At 36.5% G+C, this 22,342-nt stretch overlaps 1 protein-coding gene and 1 pseudogene across 1 annotated transcript in view; one reads left to right on the forward strand and one right to left on the reverse strand.

Moving 5' to 3' along the window:
- The window catches only part of MALRD1 (MAM and LDL receptor class A domain containing 1), a 910,872-nt gene that overhangs the window by 528,077 nt on the left and 360,453 nt on the right, over positions 1-22,342 (forward strand).
- On the reverse strand, positions 8,946-13,024 carry LOC122727913 (annotated as a pseudogene).

Here is a 22,342-nt window from a genome sequence, read left to right on the forward strand (position 1 = left end):
TAGTCACACATTCATCATTTTCTCTCAGTCTTCCAGCATATATACTCCTGTGTTTCATTGCTGTTAGCAGGTCAAATATTTATTAAGGACTTAATATGTGTCAGGTGCTATACTAAGCACTATTGTCTAAAAATATCCTTACTTATGAATGTACAGAGTTATGTGGGGAACAATGAAATGGCCTTGAGATAACACCATATGTTGAAGGAAGTAGAAATGTTTAGCCTAGAGAAGACTAGAATGGGAAGAATGTGAGGGGTAGTATTAGCATAAATATCTGAACCATTTCAAGGACCATCTTGATATAGTTTATTCCCATATCTATATTGTTATTATATTTTTGTCATCAAAGTCACGTCTGACTATCCATGACCCATTTTGGGTTTTCTTGGCAAATATACTGGAGACGTTTTCCATTTCCTTCTCCAGCTCATTTTACAGACGAGGAGCTGAGGAAAATGGTTAAATGACTTGGTCTGGGTCACATAGCTAGTAAGTGTCTGCGGCCACTTAGTGATTAGAGGATATCTTCCTGACCTCAGGCCCAGTAATCTATCCGTGTACCACTTAGCTGCCTCAGGTCTATATATCTAAGTTCTAGTTTCTCTCCTGAGCAAAAGTTACACACTATCAACTACACTTTAGATATTGCATATCCTTCCGATATTTCACACTCAACAAACAATTCCAAAACAGAAGTTATTACCTCCCTTCCCCAAAAAAACACAAACAAAAAATTCCTCTGATTTGGAACATCCTCCTCCTCTCAATCTCATTATAATCACCTTGATATCATGCAAAACTCCTCATTCACATTTATCTTTTCTGTCCAATCTGTTTAAAATTGTGATGTTTCTATCTATTTTCACAATCTCTCAACATAGATATTCCCTTTGCTCTATGATATTCAACTGCACAGGTTCTCATTACCCCCGTTAAAACTTTTTTTTTTTCATTACTGCAAAATTTTTCTATTTAGTCTCTTGCCTCAAGTTTCTCCCTAATTTATCCTATACTCAGTTCCCAAAGTGATTTCCCAAAAACAGATCCACTGACACCATGCCCCAGCCCCCTAACTCAGTAGATTTCAGAGACTGCTTAAGACCTCTAAGATTAAGCAAAAAAAAAAAAATCTTTTGTGACCAAAAGATATTCATACCTGACTCCCCTTCCCCAGATGCCCTGCCTTTTGTCTGACTGGTCCCCATGCCTGAAATGCTCTCTCTCCCCCACCACTATCTTCTAGTATCCTTATCTTCCTTTAGGACTCAACTTTATATATACCTTTTCCAGGAGGATTTTCTCCATTCGCATCCCACCATTGTCTTATATTCCAATTACGCTGTATCTGTCTTGTATATACTGTGGCAACCAATTTTTACTTGGGGAGTGTTAGCTAAGCGGCTCGCTGCAATATTGGGGCAAGGAAGGAGACCGGCAGCCTCCCTCAAAACAGAACAGGATTTATTTTAACAAGAATGAACTTAAAAAAAAAAGAAACATAAACAGGATCAGTAGGATCAAGGAAAAGGAAATAAAATGGGGAAAGGGAAATTATACAACCTGAAAAATACCACCACCCAGGAATCAGCTGAGAATACACAGCAGAGCTCCTGTCGCCTTCCAGCTTCCAGCCAGAATGGCTAATTCTCCTCCCCCTTCCCAGAAGCCCCACACAGCCCCCAGCCAATTGACTGGCTGCTCTGACAGTCACATGACTGCCCTCACTAGGCTTCCAATCATTATAATTTTGCCAGGCCTATGTAGGCATCGGTGAGTGGTGATGACGTGAGGTGCCAGCGCCATGGCAACGGCTACAACCAATGGGTGGAGCACCGTGCAGTTTGCAGAGCCCAGGCTAGTGAGTGCCGAGGCATAAAAACCTCAAATAACAATTAATTCTTTACAATACATAATTATTTGCATATTTTCATCCTCATTGGAATGTGAGATCCTTGAGGAAAGGAACTGGGGGCTTTTGTGCCTCCCCTTTTTTTCCTTGTTTGTATTTCATTTATTTAGCAAAGTAAGTGATTTAATAAATCATTATGGAATCAATAAGCTATTTAAAAAACGATTAAGTAAAAGGGATTCTACCCCAAGAGGAACCATATAGCCTAATGAATAAAGTAATGACCTTGAATTTGGAAGACCTAGATTCAAACTCTGTAATTTTCACTTCTCAACTTCTATACTACCACTAGCACCAGCACCACTACCATCATTACCACCAGCACCGCTTCTGTTGCTACTACTGTTTACTATCATAAGTACTACTACTACTAATTATCATTATGATTAATACTTATAATTAGGCTGAGAAGTATCAGTAATAAATGTTGTTTATTATTATCATTCTTATACCATTACTTTTATGACTTATTATCATTGATATCATTGTTACATCATTAATATGACAATCATTCAAATAATTAAAATTATTAATAATAAGCAACAGTTTGTTATATATATAATAAAATTAATTAGCATTAAATGTAAAGTTGACATTAATAAAATAATGCCTCACTAATATGCATATAGCAAAATAAGATTTGCAAAGTACTTTACACACATATCATCACCATGAGTATAGCTCAAGCCGGATTAAATGTAATTTGGGAATATTTAACAAAATACAGAAAAATACAATAACATAGATAATATAATATTTTAAACTTAAGTGCCTATGCAGCCCACAGGGACCCTTATGTATGTTTTCATGAGTCCCATTTGTATTTGAGTTTGACACCACTGGTATAGAGGGTATTCTTCAGGACCTGGTTTGAAATAGAAAGCCTCTGAGGTCTCTTTGAACTCCAAGATTCAGTTATTCCTAAAGATTATGTATTGTGTTCAGTTCAATATAAATTTTTAAAGTAAAGTGAACTAAGATAAAAGTCAAGTAGACTAAGAGAAATTAGCCCTTCAGATAACATATTAATAATTTTCTTTAAAAAGTCCAAAGAGCTGAAATTTACATTTAAAAATATGTGAAATAATATGGGTTTAGAATAGTAACCTAGTATGTAGCTCCCAATTAGCTCATTTTAGCTTCCCATCTATGGCTCTTCCCAAATTGGAACCTCTCCTTAAACTATAGAGATATTGTTGAAGAGAAGAGTTAATTCTTTTATTTTCTCCAAATTTCTCATTACTATTTTTTCATGTTAACAAATTATTCATTTGGTTTAAATACAAATGCTAAGGAATCAAATTAATAAAAGTAAAATTGTGTGAAAAAGCCTTACCCAAAATTTTTAGATCCTGTTTCATCCTCCTATGTCTTTCATTATTCTTTCTTCTTGAACATTGTCAAATCGAGCTGAACAATTGATAACCTATCCTTTTCTATTTTTTTTTTCTGAAGGAAGAGAGAAAATATGGAAAAATAATGGTTTGGCAGACTAGTGTGAAATAATTGATACTTCAGATTAGAAGTATACATAGTCTCTGAAGTCCTTTTTATTCCTGGAATTATATGAGAATGAAAAAATGCCATTTAGTGTGTCAAAGTTTCTCTTCCTCAGTCTTCTCACTTTTTATTGCCCATCTTTTGTGTGTATATATATATATATATATAATACAAATAATAGACTTATTTAGCATTTTGTTATTTATTTTGAGCCTTCCTACAACATTATGAGGTGTTTATTAAAATAATTATCATTACCATTTTATAGAAGACTAAATCAAGGTTCAGAAAGTTTGTGATTTGGCAATAGTTACAAAATGAGAAACTATCAGATACAAGATTTGTACTCAGGTCTTCATGGCTTCAAGACCATCACTCTAATCACTAAGATAAGCTTTATGTCCATAGGCAGGTGAACTAAAATGATGAGATCATATTATTTGGATCAATATTCCAATGGGATGAGTATGCCTATGTAACTTCAGTCCTATCAAATACTAATCTCCTTTGCATCTGATTATCTAATTTAATCACATACTCATTTGGATTTGTGATCTCTTTATTTTGGAGAGCCATATTACAATCTATCAGTGCCTGCCACATATGCAACTGCTGTCCTTATATTCCCATAAATTCATAAAAAGGAGTCCTTCCAACTTGCTATAGGCCTTCCTTGCTTTCTTCTGCCATTGTAAGGATCTCAGTGTAGCACTTGAATTATTGACCATGTGAGTAACATATCCTCTTTTTTCTGTTATACATTGACCTTCAGACACACTGTACTCCTTCTTAGGGACATAAGATGATAGAGTTTTTTTTAATATTATGGTTTTTAATTAATTCACTATTCTATTAATTAATTAATTACATCTATTTATGTTATTGTTACGTTTCTTTCCCAGTTATATTTTAGCCTGGTTTCCCTGTGTACTTGGTAGTTTCACATGTTGGGACCAATTTTTAATTGGAGTATTAGTTAAGCGGCTCACTGCAATATTGGGGCAAGGAAGGAGACCGGCAGCCTCCCTCAAAACAGAACAGGATTTATTTTAACAAGAATGAATTAAAAAAAAAACAAATACAAAGAGAATCAGTAGGATCAAGGGAAAGGAAATAAAATGGGGAAAGGGAAATTATACAACCTGAAAAATACCACCACCCAGGAATCAGCTGAGAATACACAGCAGAGCTCCTGTCGCCTTCCAGCTTCCAGCCAGAATGACTAATTCTCCTCCCCCTTCCCAGAAGCCCCACACAGCCCCCAGCCAATTGACTGGATGCTCTGAAAGTCACATGACTGCCCTCACTAGGTTTCCAATCATTATAATTTTGCCAGGCCTATGTAGGTATTGGGGAATGGTAATGACGTGAGGTGCCAGCACCATGGCAATGGCTACAACCAGTGGGTGGAGCACCATGCGGTTTGCAGAGCTCCAGGCCAGTGTGTGCCAAGGCATAAAAACCTCAAATAACAATTAATTCTTTACACACAGGTTACTTGTGCCTGTGGGCCAGTACTTGTACATCTCTGTTGTAGAGAAGATGGAACTAAACCTATCTTTTTTAAAAATATTTTATTTATTGAGAATTCTATGCACCTTACATGTAAAAACAAATTATAATATCCATTTTTAAAACTTTTTGTTCCAAATTCTCTTCCTTTCTCCCTATTTTCCCTTAAGAACCCAAGCAATTGAATATAAGTTATACATGTGGGGGCAGTGAGGTGGTGCATTGAATAAAGCACTGGCCCTGGATTCAGGAGGACCTGAGTTCAAAATCTGGCCTCAGACACTTGACCCATACTAGCTATGTGACCTTGGGCAAGTCACTTAACCCTCATTGCCCTGCCCCCCCCCAAAATAAGTTATACATGTGCAGTCATGCAAAACATAGCAGACAAAAAAAAATTATAAAAAGAAACTAACAATGACAAAATTTATTTTCATCTGTATTCAGATACCATCAGTTCATTCTATGTACGTGCTTTGCATTTTTCATAGGTCCTTCAGAGTTGTCTTGGATCATTGCATTGCTGAAAATAACTAAGTCATTCATAGCAGATCATCGTACAATATTGCTGTTATTTTGTGTACACTACATTTCATTTTGCATTAGCTCATATAAATCTTTCCAGGTTTTTCTGATAGCATACTGTTAATCTTTTTTTGTATAGCAAACTACATTTATATAGCACTTTAAAGGGAGATTTCCTTACAGAACACCTATGAGGTTGATTATTGCAACAACAATAATAGGTAACATTAATAGAGTAATTTATTTCTGACAGATAATTTTCTTCATAGTAGCCTAGCAAAGTACCACCACCACCACCACCACCACCACCACCATCATTATCATCATCATGATGTTTTGCTCTTGCCTCTGCCTCAAATTTTCCCCCCAGTTACTATCCCTCCATCCTATTCACTTCCCGTGATACTCTATTTTCTATCTTCTTTTACCCTTTCCATCTTCAAAAGTGTTTTGCTTCTGACTTCCCCTTCCCTAATCTGACCTCCCTTCCTTCACCCCTCACATCTTATCCCCTTCCTCTCCAACTTCCCCTCAGGGGAAGACATATTACTATACCCACTTGATTGTGTAGGTTATTCCCTCTTTGAGCCAATTCTGATGAGAGTAAGGCTCACTCACTCCCCTTTACTTCCCCCAACTTCCCCTCCCCCACTTTCACCTCCGCTCCCTTTCCCTTTCTCCCCATGCAATCTTCTCATCCCTTAATTTTATTTTTAAAATGTCATCATGGGGCAGCTAAGTGACACAGTGAACAAAGCACACATCCTGGACCCAGGAGGATCCAAGGCCAAATCTGGCCTCAGACACAAAACACTCACCAACTGCTCAACCCTGGGCATGCCACCCCACTCTGAATGCCCTGCAAAAAAAGAAAAACAAAAAGATAAAACAAAAAACAAATGCTTTATAAGATATCATCCCTTCATAATCCATTCCCACCTGTGCCATCTGTCTTAGTATATTCCTTTTAGCTGCCCTAATACTGATAAAGTTCTTATGAGTTAGAAGTATCATCTACCCATGTAGGAATGTAAACAGTTTAACCTTTTAGTATATATCATGATTTCTTTTTCCTGTTTACCTTGTTATGCTTCTTTAGGGTCTTGTATTTGAAAGTCAAAATTTCTATGCAGTTCAGGTCTTTTCTTCACAAATGCCTGAAAGGCCTCTTTTTCATTGAAGTACCATATTTCCCCTAAAATATTACTCTTAGTTTTGCTGGGCAGGTGATTTTTGGTTGTAATAACCATTCATTTGCCCTCTGGAGTATCATATTCCATACCCTCCAATCCTTTAATGCAGAAGCTGTCAGATCTTGTGTTATCCTGAGTTTGGCTCCACGGTACTTGAATTATTTCTTTCTGGCTGCTTGTAATATTTTCTCTTTGACCTGGGAGCTCTGGAATTTGGCTATGATATTCCTGGAAGTTTTCCTTTTGGGATCTCTTTCAGGAAGTGATCAGTGGATTCTTTCAATTTCTATTTAATCTTCTGCTTCTAGAATATCAGGGCAAATTCCCCTGATGATCTCTTGGAAGATGATGTCTAAGCTCTCTTTTTGATTGTGATTTTCAGGAAATACAATAATTTTCAAATGATCTCTCCTGGATCTATTTTTCAGGTCAACTGTTTTTCCAAGGGGATAATTCACACTGTCCTCTATTTTTAAAAATTAATTTGGATTTGATTTATTGTGTCTTGATTTCTCATAAAGTCATTAGATTCCATTTGTTCAATCCTAATTCTTAAGCAGTTATTTTCTTCAGAGAGCTTTTCCATTTGGCTTTTGAAGCTGCTGACTTTTTTTCATGACTTTCCTGCATCACTCTCATTTCTCTTTTCATTTTTTCTTCTACTTCTCTTACTTTTCCCTCTACCTCTCTTACTTTATCTTCAAAGTACTTTTTTGGCCTGAGACCAATTCATATTTTTCTTTTCTTTTTTTTTAGTGAGGCAATTGGGGTTAAGTGACTTGCCCAGGGTCACACAGCTAGTAAGTGTTAAGTGTCTGACGCCAGATTTGATCTCAGGTACTCCTGACTCCAGGGTCGGTGCTCTATCCACTGCGGCACCAAGCTGCCCCCATATTTTTCTTGAAAGCTTTGGATATAGGAGCTTTGACTTTGTTATCTACTTCTGAGGATGTATTTTGATCTTCCTTGTCACCCAAGAAACTCTCTATGGTCTGCATCTTTTTCTCTCTGTTCATTTTGCTATCCTATTTCTTGATTTTTGACTCCTTCTTAAAGTGGGGGCACTGCTTCCAGGATGCCCTGTCCCAAGCTTCAGGGGATCCCACATGGTACAATTTAAGGAGAGGCACAATCTGCACCTGCCTGTCTTATGCTCTGGTCTGTAAATAACCCCAGGCCAACTTGCTCTGTAAGCTGGAAACAAAAATCTGTTTTGCTGTATTTGCAAGCTTCAAGCAAGCCTGCACCACTCCCCAGCCTGGGCCCACCACTCAAGACTGCCTCCTGATTCCCAGCAGAACAACTGAGCTCTGCCTCAGCGCTAGCAGAGACACCTGTAATCTCTCCTTAGCTAGCCACTGAGCCCTCTCACCAGACAGTAAGCTTAGTTCCAAAAGAAGCCACCCCTGCAGTTGATTCAGAGACTCTGGGGGTCTCTTTCTATGGTGAGGCCTGGGGCTGAATCTACACATGTGGAAGTGGGGCTATACTTTGCTCTCACCCTGGTACAACAGACCTTTCCTGCTGACCTTCTATGCCTTCTTTGCCTGGAAATGATTTCACACCATCCTTTTGTGGGTTCTGCTTCTCCCAGAATTTTCTTATGGCATTATTTAGAGAATTTTGGCATGATCATGTGGGGAGCTCTGAGAAGTTACTGCTTTTCCTCCACTGTCTTGGTTCCACCCGGCTATGATGATAGATTTTGAAATGAAAAGGGCCTTAAGGAACATTTAGGCCAACCTTTTCATTTTTACAGGTGAGGAAACTGAGGCCTTTAGAGAAGAAATGACTTGCCCCAGTAAAACAGGTTGTAAGTAGGAGAGCTGGCTTTGAAACTCAGGTACTCTGACTTAAAATCCATCACACTTTTCCCTGTATCACACCTGTTTTTCATGTTCCTGAGCTGTATGGAAGCTTACTTCAATTTACTATGTACCTCTCCTCTCATCTAATTTAAACAGGATAAAAATGATTAATGAGTCTATCTTCTGGAAGTTTACATTCTGAGAATTGGTTCCTTTTTGAATTAACTCAATAGATAAATGAATTTCTCATCATAAAATTTGGGGGAGTTACCTGGGAGGGGGTTTGTTCCTTTTGATTAGAGATGAGTTTATTTTTATCTGGGGAGACAAAAGCTCCTTTCTTCAGTATAAGAATGGCTGAGTAAATGGCTCAGTAAATTGCAGTCTGTTGTACCTACTCATAATGCCAATATAACCTGGTAGTCCTCCTGCCATGGAGGTATCTCTTGCTCTGTAATTAGAGGTCCTGAGTTTTAATCCTTAAACTGTGGCTTTCTACCTCTCTGGCCTGGGACCAGGAGTAATATCTGAGTAATAAAAGGACACAAAATTAAAACTTATTAGTTTGAATCTCTTGGTCTGAGGAAAACACAAATTGCCAATTTAACTTCATTTATTAGAAGGGGTCAATCAGTTTTTATTAAAATTGAATTTGAATTCCTCATTCCCACAGCATAGATTAAAAAAACCCAACATTAGCTAAATTCAGTTTAAAAGAAATGGAAGAGAAACAGGTGAAATAAGAGAGAAATGGCTTCCACAAATAGTAGCTTTCACTGAGGGTCAGCTAGATAATGCAATGGATAGAACACTGCCCTTGAAGTTAGGATTTGAGTTCAAAGCTGATTTCAGATACTTGCTAACTGTGTGACTTTGAGCAAGTCACTTAACTCCAATTGCTGTAAAAAATCTGGGGCCATCTCCAGTAGCCCTGATCTATATCTTGCCACTGGACCCAGATGGTTCTAGAGGAGAGAGTGAGGTTGGTGACTTTGCACAGCCCAACTTCACTTAAATATAATTCATTAAAAGTGATGATATCACAGCAATGTCATTATCCTATGTGAGAACAAAGACCAAAATTACAACAGCTTTCACTGTGTTCTCATTTCATCATCCTTTCACCTTGAACCCTGCATTCATTATCTCTGTGTTCACATAATGTCCAATTGAATGGATAGGTAAAGAATATATCCACTGATATCAGAACAATAATGACATTCTATTCTTCTTTAAGCAGCCTGACAGATCTATTCCTGTTTTTTTTTTGTTGTTTTTTTTTTTTGCATCACCTACCTCTAAGTGTTGGTCATTTAGGAGATAATGTTAGAAAAACAGAGTTGTTAGGAGGCCGATTTATTCATTCAAAACAAATACTCAAGTAAAAGTAAGTCATTTGTTCCGAAAGCAAAGGAAGGATGTGGAGATTTGTGGAGATATCCTAGGGCAAAGACCTTTTCTTCTTTCTCTGGTGTGATGAATGTCCACATGGTCATAATATCGCAGAGAGGAGATGACAGTAACATGACAGTATAACAAAGAATTCACTTAGTAACTGTATTGATAAATTAAGCCTTGTTCACCTGAACATAGCAGTCTCAAGTCCCAATAAAGGTAGTGTTTTATACATTTATAGTAAATTGTAGTCACTAATATTTGGGATTGATTTAAAAATCTTAAGACAAGTAAGAATGCAAAAGGAGGCAACTTTTTAGTCCTAGATAGTATTCCATTTTTAAATTCATATTCAACGTTCCCCAAATACTTCCCCCTACTCTCCAGAGAACCCCTTTCAGCAAGCACAAAATATTTGTAAACCCTCATGGTAATGTAATGTGCTACTACTGATATTCTTTTAAATTTATTTATTATGTACTTAACATAACTAGAATTATAACTTTTGTTCCCCAAAGTCCACATTAAGTATTAAACTTCTAAAATATAAAATTTTATTCTGCCTATAATTATGAAAATTCTAAATAAAAAATTATAAGACTTTAATTATAAAAAGTTACAAATACTTTATGTAGAAAAAACCACCCTACAATACATAAGACCTCATATGCTTACTACTTATCTATGTGACTTTATATTGTGTCATTATTTAAAACTTTTTACTTAAATATTAGTAACATTGTGAATGAATTAATTGTTCCAATTGGAAAATGTTTAACATAATATAATAAGGTTAATTTAACAGTGATATAAGCTTACTTTCAACATTGGGGTTTTATTTGAATGAGGTTTTGAAATATATGGCTCAAAACAAGAAAAATACAGTTTAAAATTTTTTATGCCTTAAATTTATTTCTATATTTGTATCTTAAATAAATAAGAAATGTGATGGGATATAGTAGGAAAAATTTAAAAGCCATCAAGAAGCAGAATTTTCAAAACGTTTTTTAGCCAATTAATGAAAATGAACTGCCCTTTAGATATAAAATATTTACTTTTCTAGTGGAAAATGACAAATACTGTACTAAATGGTAAATCTGCTTCATTTGTAACAATGTTTATAAATAAACCACACTTTATAAGGAAAGAATGTCACTTTCTTCTCTTCTACCACCGTGCCAGTTGGAGTCAGGAAATGTTATCAGAGAAGCTAATGACTGGTGTTGTCCACTAGTTCATTTGAAAATCTTCCAGATGGAAGAATAGTAACATAAGGGGAGAATGTTTATATTTTTCAATAGTCTTAATACTGTAGTGAAGGGGCAGCTAGGTGGCATAGTGGACAGAGCACAGGACCTGGATTCAGGAGAACCTGAGTTCAAATCCAGCCTCAGACCCTTGACAATTACTAGCTGTGTGACCCTGGGCAAGTCACTTAACCCCAATTGACTCACCAAAAAAAAAAAAAATACTGCAACGAGAGGCAATATAAGATTTCTTTCTGTAGAATGTTTGTGATAGTTGATGGCAGTTTTAAGGTGGTGTATAATGCATATAACCAAGGATCATAATTTCAGAGTTAGGATTTTTTTTTGGTTTCAAGAATATTAACATTCATGACATGTTCATCACATGACTAAACAGGCAATGATATGCAAATACAGGATAACAGAGAGGATTGAGGGAGCTACTCAAGTGCAATATAGAAAACACAAATAAAGATATGTGCATACATCAAACCTTCCCTGGGAACTGGTTTTTGCTTTCTTGTCAAATGCTTGCTGGGATTCTGGAAACAATTTGATGGTGAGTCGAAAACTATAAGAATAGGTTGTGCTTACTCAGACATCATCAGTGTTTGGAGAAATCATTGCACTAACACCAAAATCATTGTCCATATGATCATGTCAGTTTTGAATTGCTACAGAAATAAAAGTATAATCCTTCAGACATACACATGTTGGTAGCCAATTAGGAAAAAAAGGTATTTCTAGCATAATTGGACAATTTTTTAAATTGTTGAAAGCATCATCAAAGATTTCTTAGAATGAGTCCATCTGATCAGTGTCATGAATCCTCATGAACTTCACAAATCATAGGTTTATTCACTGTCAGATAGTTGACTCAACTTAGAAATATTCACTAAAATCCTAAGGACATTTTTTCCAAAATGAACTCTCTAATCAAACCTACCCTTACTGTTCTTTGTGAAAATTTTAAGTTGGTTGTTTCTTTATTGATTTTCTCCACCCCCATCCCCCTCCCACCCCTCCTCTCATACCCTGTGGAAGGGAAGATAAAGGGGGTCAAGGAGAGGGGGAGGAATTATAGGAACTCAAGTCCCTTGGGGAGTCTGTGAAGGAACAGAAATCAAAACAATCAGTGAGTGAGACAAAAAGAAAAAGGGAATTGACAACCAAGAAGAGATTGGGGGAGGGGAGAAGAAGAGGCAGAAAAAGGGAGAAAAAAAAGAAAATAGAGACATTGGGGGTCCCTTCTACCCTTGCCCTCCCCAACCCCACCCAGAATGGGCTGAGGGAGAGTCTTAAACATTGCAAATTGCAGGTCCTGACAGGTGGGGGTGTTTGTCTTCCATCAGGGGGAAGAAACTGAGGAGAATGGGGGAGGTGGGGGATAAGGAGAGGAAGAGACAGGGGAACCCTCATTGTTCTTAGAGAAGGCCCCCCCCCAACGCAGACCATAGACACTTTCGTTGCTGTAGGCAATGTATAGAAAGAAGTCTTCTTCATGATGTTCATGGTAAAGTTGACCCATGGTGGCACTGGTGAGTAGAATGACATTGTTGACAAAGAAAAATAGGGAATCCTTAACTCAGATATGAATTCGCTTCCAGATCAAGAAGTAGAACTGACCAACTGTGAGATCAGAAGGCATCAGGTATTTCTTCTTGTCTAGGTCACCTATCCAGGCCTTAGGAGTCTTCTCCACAATCACTAGTCAGGATACTTGTTGTAGATCTTCTTTCTTTCAGAGCAGCACTTCTCCTTTTTTTTAGTAAGGCAATTGGGGTTAAGTGACTTGCCCAGGGTCACACAGCTAGTAAGTGTTAAGTGTCTGAGGCTGGATTTGAACTCAGGTACTCCTGAATCCAGGGCCGGTGCTCTATCCACTGCGACATCTAGCTGCCTCGGGTGCTCCTCCTTGTAAACGAACTTCATCCTTCCAGGGACCTGGCCGGGATGGGCTAAGGGGAGCAGGTGGTGGAGGCAGGGGGTGGGGGGGGCAGGGAGGGGGGGTGGCAATGGAGACGGCTAGCTGGGCAGGTGAACTCACTAGGCCTGTAAATTTCTTTTTTATTTTTTCTGATAAAAATATTTTATTTTTTTCCAGTTACATATAAAAATAGTTGTCAACATTTGATTATACAAGCTTTCCAATTTCAGATGTTTCTCCCTCCCTTCCCTCCCTCCCCCCTCCCCTAGACAGCAGGTAATCTGATATAGGTTTTATATATATATATATATATATACATAATAACATTAAACTTATTTCTGCATTAGTCATAAGAGAAGAATCAGAGCAATGAATAAAAACCTCAAAATAGAAAAACACCACCACCAGAAGCAAAAGAAATAGTACAGTTCAATCAGTATCTCTACTCCCCAGTTCTTTTTTTTTTCCTGGATTTGGAGATCCCCTTCCATCACGGGTCCCCTGGAAGTCTTCTGTACCATTGCATTGGTGAGAAGAATCTAGTCCATCACAGTAGATCAACACACAATGTTGATGATACTGTGTACAATGTTTTTCTGGTTCTGTGCATCTCACTCATCATCAGTTCATGCAAGTCCTTCCAGGTTTCTCTGAACTCCTCCTGCTCATTGTTTCTTACAGCACAATAGAATTCCATTACATTCATATACCACGACTTGTTCAGGCATTGCCCAATTGATGGGCAACCCCTCAATTTCCAATTCCTTGCCACCACAAAAAGAGCAGCTATAAATATTTTTGTACATGTGGGTCTTTTTCCCTTTTGGCCTGTAAATTTCCTAGGTATATGATATATGACTTTGTCTAAGTCATTGAAAACAAAATGAAAGCATGGATGAACACAGATCTCTGGGTTGCTTCATAGGAGACTGCTTTCCATATTGATTGAGCTACTTTGGTCCAACCATTCAATTAGTTTGAAATTCAACTACCTAGTACTTAGCATACTACCAGACACATAGTAGGTATTTAATAAATACCTGTTGACTTATGATCTAAGCCATATCTTTCCAACAAGTCATATAAATAGCATGTGTTTCTTTGTAAAAAACAAAAAAGTGTGTGTCTGTGTGTGTATCCCCACATCATTTCTCTGATGTAACAATCTAAATCTATCAAAGAAGGAATTCAGTAGATAGCCTGTTACAGTTGAAACCATACTTTTTGTGATTACAAATCATTTTTAAAATATCCACTAACCAAAATATGTTCTAGAATTTTGTTAGTCATTAAACTTACTTTTATTGACCTATAGTGTGCAAACTGTTTTGCTACAATTTTGTAAACTATCACAATTTTTCTTTCTTCACCATGACACTTCTGTTCTCCATATTCTTTCCTAGATCACTGAAAATTGGTTAGCAATAACCTATTTATGCCAGTTCTTTCATATAGTTTATCTGATCCTGATGGTCTGAACTCAAGTGCACTTAGATATTACCATATCCCTTTTATATATATTTTTTCTATTTGGTCATTTCTAATCCAAAAAATCATTCTCCATTTCAGAAAAGAGAAGTTAATTGACTTGAAAGTTTTGCTTTTTCTTTCTCATCTATTGTTTGTTTATTTATTCATTCATTCACTTATGTGTTTATTTATTTATTTGCTTGTTTGTTTTCTGGATATTGAGAACATTTTCTATCATGAAGTCCTTTGAAATTGTTTTGGACCATTGCATTGCTAAAAAGAACCAAGTCTATCACCATTGTTCATCACACAATGTTGCTGTTACTGTGTACAATGTTCTCCAGGTTCTGCTCTTCTCAGTCAGCATCAGTTCATATAAGTCCTTCCAGGTTTCTTTGAACTCCTCCTGCTCATCATTACTTTTCATGTTGATTTTTTTAAACTTTGTCTTATAAATTTTCTACCTCCCTCCTTCCTTGTCCCTCCCTATAAAATCCAGCAATTCAATGCGTCATACATATGCAGTCATGCAAAACATCTTTACCTTAGTCAGGTTGTGAAAGAAAATAGACAGAATACCTTTATACTTCAATCTGCATTCAGATACCATAAGTTCTATCTCTGTGGATGGTTTGCATTTTTATACATCCTGCTCATCATTTCTTTCACAGTTACTATTGTTAACTGTATTACTCTCCATCTTATCCCCTCCCCTTGATATTTAGTCTATTTTCTATCTTCCTTTACCCTATCCCTCCTCAAAAGTGTTTTGCTTTTTATTGCCCCCTCTCCCAATTAGTCCTCCCTTCCTTCACCTCTCCCCCCTTATCTCCTTCCCCTCTCACTTTCCCTCATGGCACAATATATTACTATACCCACTTGAGTGTGTATGTTATTCCCTCTTTGAGCCAATTCTGATGAGAGTAAGGTTCACTCACTCCCCTTCTCCTTCCCTATCTTCACCTCTACTCCATAAGCTTTTTCTTGTTTCTTTTATATGAGCTACTTTTCCCCAGTCCACTTTTCCCTTTCCGTTTCTTCCAGTGCATTCCTCTTACCCCTTAACTTTATTTTGAAGATGTCATCATGGGTCAGCCAGGTGACACAGTGGACAGAGCACCAGCCCTGGACTCAGGATGCCCGAGTCCACAGCCAGCTCCAGACATAAGCCACCCCATACTTCCTGTCCCACAAAAAACAAGAATAAACAAAAAATAAATGCTTTACATATATCATTCCTTCATATTCAATTCACACCTATGTCCCCTGTCTAAGTATATTCCTTTCAGCTGCTCTAATACTGAGAAAGCTCTATAACCTCTTAATATCCCTCATGATTTCTTTTTCCTGTTTACCTTTTTATACTTCTCTAGGTTCTTGTATTTAAAAGTCAAATTTTCTATTCAGTTCAGGTCATTTTCATCAGGAATGCCTTAAAGTCTTCTTTTTCATTGAAATCCCATTTTTCCCCTGAAAGATTATATGTAGTTTTGATGGATGTGTGATTCTTGGCTATAGGCCCAGTTCCTTTGCCCTCTGGAATATCATTTCCCATTCCCTCTGGTCCTTTAATGTAGATGCTGCAAGATCTGGTGTTATCCTTATGGTAGCTCCACAGTATTTGAATTCTTTTTTTCTAGCTGCTTGTAATATTTTCTCTTTGAACTGGGATCTCTGGAATTATGCTATAATATTCCTGGAAGTTTTCCTTTTGTGATCTCTTTCAGGAAGTGATTGGTGCATTCTTTCCATTTCAATTTTACCTTCTACTTCTAGAATATCAGGGAAATTTTCCCTGTTAATTTCTTGGAAGATGACGTCTAAACTCTTATTTTGGTCATGGCTTTCAGGTAGTCCAATGATTTTCAAATTCTCTCTCCTGAATCTATTTTTCAGGTCAACTATTTTTCCAAGGTGATATTTCACAATTCTATTTTTTTTTTCATTCAATTAGATTTGCTTTACTGTGTCTTGGTTTCTCATAAAGTCACTAGCTTCCATTTGTTCAATCCTAATTCTTAGGCAATTATTTTCTTCAGAGAGCTTTTATATCTCCTTTCCCATTTGGCTTTTCAATCTGTTGACTTTTTTCTCATGACCCTCCTTCATTGTTCTCATTTCTCTTTCCATTCATTCCTCAACCTCTCTAAATCTTCCTTCTTTCTATCTCTCCTACTTTCTCTTCAAAGTCCCTTTTGAGTGCTGCCATGGCCTAAGACCAATTCATATTTTTCTTGGAAGCTTTGGATGTTGGAGTTTTGACTTTGTTATTATCTTCCTCTGAGGATATATCCTGGTCTACCCCTCCATCAAAGAAGCTGTCTATTGTCCACAGTCTTTTTTGCTTACTCATCTCTGCCCAGAAGCAGATGTCTGATTGAAATCTGATTCTCTATGGTTGAAAGCTTGGAATGCTTCTGCCCCTCCCACACTGGGCTGCCACCCCTCAATTTGGTTGAGTGGTTCAGAACCAGGGCACTTCTCCCCAATTCTAGCAGAGACTGCAGCCACTTCACCCCAGCCAACCACTGAGCCTCCTCACTAGTCCACAAGCAGAGCCTCAGAAGAAGCCGCTGGCACTGAAAACTCTGAGGTGCTGGAGGCATGCTCTGCTCTTGGCTAGATCCAGACCAAGTGCAAAGCTCCTCTATTAGCCTGATCAGCAGATGATCTCAATTGCCTGCTTTGGCTGGCAAATAGTCTCACTCTTCTCTTATGTGTGTTAGGATGTTCTGGGGTGGTTTTTTGTTTGTTTGTTTATTTTGTTTTACTTTGCTTTTAATGGCATTATTTGGGAGTGAGTGGATGGCTTTATCTGGAGCTTGTGGGCGTCACAGCTTATCCTCTACCATCTTGGTTCTGCCCCCCTTCTTTCTCATTTATTATCACAGTCCTAAATTCTAACCCTATCTATGATTTTCTTTTATTCTCCAGTATAAATCTAAAGTTCTTTTTTTTCTGTTTTTAGATTTCTTTTTTTTTTTTTTTTTGCAGGCAATGGGGGTTAAGTGGCTTGCCCAGGGTCACACAGCTAGTAAGTGTCAAGTGTCTGAGGCCAGATTTGAACTCGGGTACTCCTGAATCCAGGGTCAGTGCTTCAACCACTGCGCCATCTAGCTGCCCCTGTTTTTAGATTTCGTAATCAACTCCAACTCATTTTCTGATTCAAACATATTGACACTATTCTTTAAGGACCATGGCATGTTTATGTATCTATCTTTTTTTACCTCTACCTTTTCCCATTTCCTTTACATTCCTTTTGAAAAAGAAAAAAGAAATGAAAAATCTAATTTGATTGATGAGTTCTCTGTGCAACAATAGGAACTATATGTCAGTAGTTACTATGGTTTTCCTGTGTCATCTTGTGATTGATGAAAATCTGCACTCTCTTGGCTCTGTCCTGATGTCATAACTCTCTTACTTTCTCATTAACTACTGGGTACTGCACCTAAATGTCAGAATATCACTTTCTTCCTGAGTTATAACTCTACAATGAATTCAGTAAATCCTATAGCACTAGAATGTTGAAATCATGAAAATAAAAGATCACATAGCAATACTCACTTTAATATTTTAAGTGTTTGGGTTGTTTTTTTAACCTATTTATTTACTTTCGGTTATGGGGTCACTTCTTCCACTGAAAGAGATCCCAACTTTATCAGTGCATTATCCTCAAAGTTATGAGATAGCATTAAGTAATTTCTAAAGCTGCAAAAATAACTTTGTAGCTAACCCTTTTATGGTACATTATGGCAAAAGCAAAAAGTCAATAAATATCTTTAGTACATTTTAGACTGGAATACTTAAGGTTATCTAGGATTTTATTATGTAGATATTTATCTACTTCCAATCCTTCTATGTCTTCCCATCATGTTTGATCCTTATTCATGTTTTCCCATAAGGCCTTTTTAGAAAATCTATATAATACCCTGGAGAATATATATACACACACACATATATATATACATATATATATACACACATAGAAACATATATATGCTAACCTTAATTATTATTTATTATATATTATATTATTAACTATATCATAATTAATATAAAATTAAATAGAGCCATGATTATCTTTATTGATTATTATATATTAAATATGAATAATCATTAGTATGTATATTAAACATTCCCTAAGTACTATGCTTCACCAAGTCTTTCTACCTACCATCTTTCACATTTTCTCTGTGATTAGCATATCATATTGGCTAATCATGTTTCTTGTATGCCACTTTTTGCATGTTAGTTTTCACTAGTATTATTTTACAACCTATTTATTTTCATCATTCATCTATCTATATCCCTTGAGGAAAATTCAAATCTATGGAGCTTGTGGAATTCCATTATTCATACCCACTGGGGAAAATTGTTATAAAATAAGTTACTTAGCAAAATCAAATTCGGAAATGTTGGTGCATCAGACTGAGTATAGATATACACACATATTCATGCTAGAGAAGAAGCAATTATGAAAGAATTGAGGAGCAGTTTTTTTAACCTGCCAGAGAAAGTAGAAGAGACTAAATGGGGATATGTCTCTAAAACATTTTGTCACAAAAGGAAAAGGTGATCAAGAAATCATATATTAATGCTTTCTCATGTACCTATATTCCCAATTACTTCAAAGCCCATATTTGTATGATTGATTAATATATTAATGATATTCTTAATAAAAATGGGGGAAGAGTTAATCTTTACAATGTACTTTCTGTAGCACACTCTATGTTTATAAGCAAATAATTGAATGAAAAGTTTAGGATATCAAAGTGTCCTAAGGATTGAAATCTAAGGTTACCCAAAGGCAAGTAGATGACTACATATATATTTTTAAATAAGTCTTTCTATACAAAACAATCATTGGAAACACAAAGAAAAATCAAAATTATAGATACTTTAGTTAGGATATTTTACCATGAGCATAACTATAGAAATTTCTCTTACCATGTTTAAAAAAATTAAAAAAAAACAATTCCAAGCTATACTGAATATTGTTTCTTTGGTGAAAAGAACTGTTTTTCCTGTGAATTGAAGTGAGCTAATAAAACTACCATTGAGCAAGAAATCACGTTTTTGTGGACATTGATTTTTGGTCAAGATTTATCAAATGAATTTATTTACTGGCAGATGAGCCCTAAGTATCAAAACAAGTTTGGGTTTCCCAGTTGTTCATCCTTCATTCTCAAAAGGGATCACTGACACCACAAAGGTGATGTCACGACTTGCACATGGATTGGATTGAAGTGAGTCAAAGTTATGTAAAATTGTCTGTTTCACTTGCTCCTAAAGTGTCATCAAAGTCCAGTGGCAAGACAAAAGTCAAGATGACTGGCAGTGCCCCAGGGTAAGTGGATGACCCTAGCCTTTCTAAATTAAGGTCAGGACTTATTTTTTCTAAGCCATTGCCCATTCAATGACTAAAGGCTAGGTAAGAGAGAAAAGGTTGTCTAATATACCATCACAAAAGTATCAATTTGGGAGGGGAAGACACTCAGTTTCTGGCCTAAACAGAAAGCAAATGTTATTTACACTCATTGTAGGACATAAAGGGTTTACCAGTTGGTGAACCTGTGTTTAGATCCCTGTTCTACCACCTTTGTGATCTTGGGTAAGCCAGTCAACTTCACCTTAGTTTATTCTTCTGAGAAGTCCTTTCCTACTCAAGGTCTGTGATCCTCCAGTCCTCTGACTTCATGGCCTCTGAGGTTCTTTTCAGCTCTCTATATATTATTTAGATGTCACAACTCTTTTATTTTAGGCTTGATAGTATTTCTAATATTTGTCTAGGTTCCTTTATTGACTTAATCTGTTATTTTCAGCTCTAAAGGAACTAAATCTTCTTAGAATAATAGGAAATGACCTGAAATACACAAATATAAAAAGATATATGATGTTGTATATTCTTAGAAACAATTTAAATCAAGAGAACCTAATAGCAAGGCTGAAGTATAGCAAGACTAGTATACACAATGAATAGTGATATGTCAAGAAAAGTGCATATATCATAGCCTTGCGTAACTCGGTTTCTAATTCCGTTGTTTTCATGTTCAACATGTACAGACTGTTGAGCATAAGGTCACAAGTTTAGAACTGGAAGTAACCTTAGAAATCATCTAGTCCAGTCCTCTCATTTTTCAGGATAGGAAATCAGAGTCCAGGAAAGTAAAATATCTTGACAAAAGTGATCACAAATCCAGTGGTGGAGAGGTCTTATAAAGTCATGTAGTTCAAGCCCTTTCTTTCGTAGATCTAAGTTACTATAGAATTTGAGTGTGTGTGGGGGGAGACACATAGCTTTAGCTTGTCACTGTGATGACTATAAAGACATAAATTCAAATTCTAGTGAAATGGTAATAGTTATAACACAAGGAAGTAAGGCATTGGGGTGGATACCATCATTTCAGATTCCTTCAGGCTCAGAGAGAAATGTGGAGAGCAAAGATAGGGAAGGTTTCTCTAATATGGAATGACTGGCCTCCTGCTTTACTCTAATGGTGTGCAGTTGTTAGCGTTGGAGAACCTAAATCTCATCAGTACCCTTTGGTCTCCAGGAAATCAAGAAGGCAAAATATTAAGTTAACTATAAGGACATATTGACAGACAAAGTTGATTTTGTAATTTTAATGAGGCTTTTGGGAATGGTAATAGGAAGTTGGGAGAAACCCTGTAATTCATTAGAATATTGAAGAAATGAAAAATATAAGGCTAGATAGTCACTTTTTGTGTCTAGTTCTTATATTCAAATAAAATAATATTTCTAAATCACTTAGCATAGTACTTGGTATAGAGTAGGCACTTAAATGCTTGTTCCCTTTCCCCCCATTTCATAGTCTCAGAAGTTCATAACAGAAGCCATCTAGCCCAACCCACATTGGCTAATGATTGATTGATCTAATTTGATACTCCAGAAAAGTGGTCATCTAGCCTTTGCTTAAAGACCTCAAATTAATGATATAAATCACCTCCTAATCCTTGTCTTGGATAGACAGCTTTAAATTGTTAATTTTTCATTATATTAAGGCTACTTCACATCAACTGGATTGAGAAAAGAGATTTCAGTCAATAACAGAGAAGGATCCCTTGAAAATTACACACTCTCATTGATCTAGTCATGTACTGGCCATGTACATAGGATGAGAGAAAACACCCATTTAGATTAAGTGGTACATTATGGGTGACATATTAAGCAAATCAGAAAAAGATATCCCCCCTCCTATTCATGTCAGATGGATCTTCTTTGGAGGATTTCTGGAAAGATGTGGATGGGATGAGAAGCTATGAAGGGGTTATGAACTTGTGGAGGAAATTCTGTATTATTAAAATAACAGAACCATTAAGCTGTCACAGTAAAAATACACTAAGAAAGAAAAAATTCCCTTTTCTATGCTCATGCATTTCTCCTATGTAGTAAATCAATGCATGTATCCAAGAATAAATAAAGCAGTCAGTTAGGAACTGTTATCATAATACATCATAAGGCTTTTTAACAAAGGAAGAAAATTGTTATTTTTTATAAAGTACATTTTTATTGATGCCTTTGTTTTTACATAGCTTAAGTTTCCTCCTGTATCTTTCTCCACTCCTTGTAGAGAGCATTCATTATAACAAAGACAATTTTTAAAGAACAAAAAGGGGAAGAGGAAAAAATTAGCAAATTCCATCAGTTTATTAAAAAAATGTGACATTGTATGCAATGTCCCACAACCATGGTCTCACAACTTTTGAAATGAAGTAGGGTGGTAGTGTATGATTGTTTACAAGAAACCACCTAACATATTGAAGGCTAGTGTTCTTAGCTTCTTCTGTGGCAATTACCTTGGAGACACCTGGTAAGCTGAAACCCAGTAAAT

This window comes from Dromiciops gliroides, chromosome 5, assembly GCF_019393635.1.
Source record: "Dromiciops gliroides isolate mDroGli1 chromosome 5, mDroGli1.pri, whole genome shotgun sequence".
Taxonomy (NCBI): domain Eukaryota; kingdom Metazoa; phylum Chordata; class Mammalia; order Microbiotheria; family Microbiotheriidae; genus Dromiciops; species Dromiciops gliroides.